Consider the following 3,281-nt stretch of genomic DNA (forward strand, 5'->3'; position numbering starts at 1 on the left):
GCGTAAAAGTAACACCGCATTTCAGAAAAAGAACATCATACCAACAGTAAAATATGGTGGTGGTAGTGGGATGGTCTGGGGCTGTTTTGCTGCTTCAGGCCCTGGAAGACATGCTGTGATAAGTGGAACCATGAATTCCTGCAGTCCCCAAGCTTTAGAAATGGCTTTATAACCTTTTCCGGACTGATAGAGCTCCATTATTCTCTTTCTCATTTGTTTTTGAATTTCTTTGGATCTCGGCATGATGTCTAGCTTTTGAGGATCTTTTGGTCTACTTCACTTTGTCAGGCAGGTCCTATTTAAGTGATTTCTTGATTGCGAACAGGTGTGGCAAGAGAAATTGAACTCAGGTGCGATAAACCAGTGTTTTGACAGGGGGGCAAACACTTGTTCACACAGGGCTCTATAGTTTTGGATTTTGTTTTCCCTTAATAATAAAAACCTTCATTTAAAAACTGCATGATGTGTTTACTTGTGTTATCTTTGACTAATATATAAATTTGTTTGACGATCTGAAACATTACAGTGTGACAAACATGCAAAAAGATAAGAAATCAGTAAGGGGGCAAACACTTTTTCACACCACTGTATATGGTTTATTATTTCATAGAACTAGGGGTTTCATTGACTTTTTACATTACCTTATTTTTTTACATATTTTTATTTTACATTTATTTCAAATGTGCCACCCATCTTTGCATCTGTGCCCCAGCCTGGCCACCCCATCCAAAATTTTCTAGAGCCGCTCCTGGCTGTGAGGCAACAGCACCAGTCAGATTAAAGGATAACTTCTTTTTTGTTTGTGCTGTATTTCCCCTAAACAGGTATGGTGACTCAATAGCTAGTGCTAATTTTGCTATCACTGCCTTTGTTGTAGAGATTCAGGGAATAGAAGTCACGTTAAATGGCACCACCATAGTTAGCCTCTGAGAGAGCTCAGAATGAACATGATATCAAATTGTTTTTCATGCGTATCTCTGAGTCAGAAGGAAAGCAAATACAAGATCTGGGCTGCCGTCTAGCCATTACAGCTAACTGCATAGGATGATCACCCGGTCATCAGGTCAGCCTGCAAGTTGGTATCGCATATTCATAGTCTAACTACATATTCCTATGCAATCAGTGGTGCTTGCTACCCCAGATGGCTGTATCTTGTATTTGCTTTTGGTCTGTGCGATAAGTGTGAAAAAAGTTTGGGACTACAATGTTTTAGTGCCTAAAACCTAACCATACTAAATTTATCTGTGTTTTTGCTCCTGAACATGTAGTTTTAGTTCCTAATCCTAACCACCAAATTGATGTTACCCATGTAATTTCTCATACACCAGGGGTTTTTAACTAATTCTGACCCAGGGACCATCATTCTGACTAAGAAATAATCTGAGGACCACTGTTGTGGGATGGATAAACTGGATGGGCACTATTTTAATCCTGAAAAGCACTTTTGCTTTTCTAAATTGTATATTTGCATGAGTTAGATAATTCACAAACATACATAATACAGTGAAACTACATTATTGAATGCATGGTCAAGGACCACCTGGAATGCCTTTGCAGACCACCAGAAGGCCACGGACCACTGGGTGAAAATCCCTGAAATACACAGTTTTTCATGAAAATCTTCATGGACATTAAAGCAAAACAAATACTGTGTCAGGTGGTCAGTGTGAGTTTCGAGTTGTAAAAACGTGATAAATCTGGGACAGGGCTGACAAGATTGTTAAGACATTTTCACAGATAATGGGCCTGCAGTGACCTCAAACACAGAGAGAAGCAGAAGCCAAAAAAAGTACATTTTGGGGTTTGAAGGATAGCAACAAAATTACCTACAACACAATGATTAGTTTGTGATAAAGTGTAAAGTAAATATAATGTATAAAATGGTATTTAATTAAAATAGATTTAAAATGAAATCATAAATGTGACTTGAGAAAAACTAATAAAATGAGGCTGAGGAAAACCACATCCAGCAGCTGGACAGTCAGCACAGGCGCCCCCAGGGATGTGGGCTCTCCCTGCTGCTTTTCTCCCTCTACACAAATGACTGCACCTCAGGGGACCCCTTCGTTAAACTTGTGAAGTTCGCTGATGATACAACAGTCATCGGTCTCATCTGAGACGGTGATGAGTTGGCCTACAGATGGGAGGTTGAACATCTGGTCCTGTGGTGCAGTCGCAACAACTTGAGCTGAGCATGCTCAAAAATGTATATATTAGCCTGAAAGCCCTTCTGCCATAATGTGTATAGATGTACATACTGTCTTTATAAAAACTGTCTCTTATTTTACTCTGATTCCCATCCTATTTTTGACTGCACACATTTCGTATTTGAATGCACACACTATTTATTCTCAGTTATTTTTCTCCACTGTATGAGAGTCCGATTCATGTATGTTCAAATGTATTTGGCAGTTAAAGAGGATTCTGATGACTGAAGCACATGCAGTGCAGGCTTTAAGTTCACACATCAAACTTGTGTAATTTGCCTACTGGACCAGGGCTGACTTTGAAACTAGTCGTGATGTCACACATCATGCTTGTAGGCACACACCTTAAACTCAGATGTTAGAGACAGATGAATCTAAGATCACCCTTCCTAGTGTTGGCCTAAACACATTTTGGAGCAGATGGGGACTTTAGGAAAGCAATTCAACAACTGCTGCTACAGAATTTAGCCAGTTAGCACCTGCAGCAACAATAATATCAGAGTAGTTCAGAATGAACTAGCTTGTTGCTGCTGGAAATAAACACATCTCCAAGGGCGCTCGTGCTATCTACAGTACCTGGCTGGTTAACTCGAGCTTGGATTGTTTAAAAAATGTGAAGAAACAGTGTTAACAGCTGCAGCTACCTCAGCGGCATTTTGAAGACAAATATACAGTAGATGCAAGCTAACAAAGAGGTTTGGAAATGGTCACCTACAATGGATGTAATGGTTTATCAGAGGATTCTTCACATCAAGCAGAACATTTTAGTTTCTCAACATTTTGGTGGGAAATGGCCTCATAATCTGTAACAGTACAGCACTTGGGGTATTGCACCTGTTTGACCATTTCATACGCACTAATTAAATCCCATTCTGCCTCACCCTGGTTTTATTGACAGATACATACAGTTTGCCTATTTATCATGGCCATTTCTTGTGAATGTGGTTGAGATTGTCAAGTTGAAGCAGGAACCAGAGATCAGAGGTCACAGCAACTATGAGAGTGGAGAGAAGCTGTTGGGAAAGAAGAAACAGAACACCAGAACTCAGTGAAGGTAACAGGCTTTTTATTGTT

Source organism: Monopterus albus, unplaced genomic scaffold (assembly GCF_001952655.1).
Source record: "Monopterus albus unplaced genomic scaffold, M_albus_1.0 scaffold127.1, whole genome shotgun sequence".
Classification (NCBI taxonomy): Eukaryota; Metazoa; Chordata; class Actinopteri; order Synbranchiformes; family Synbranchidae; genus Monopterus; species Monopterus albus.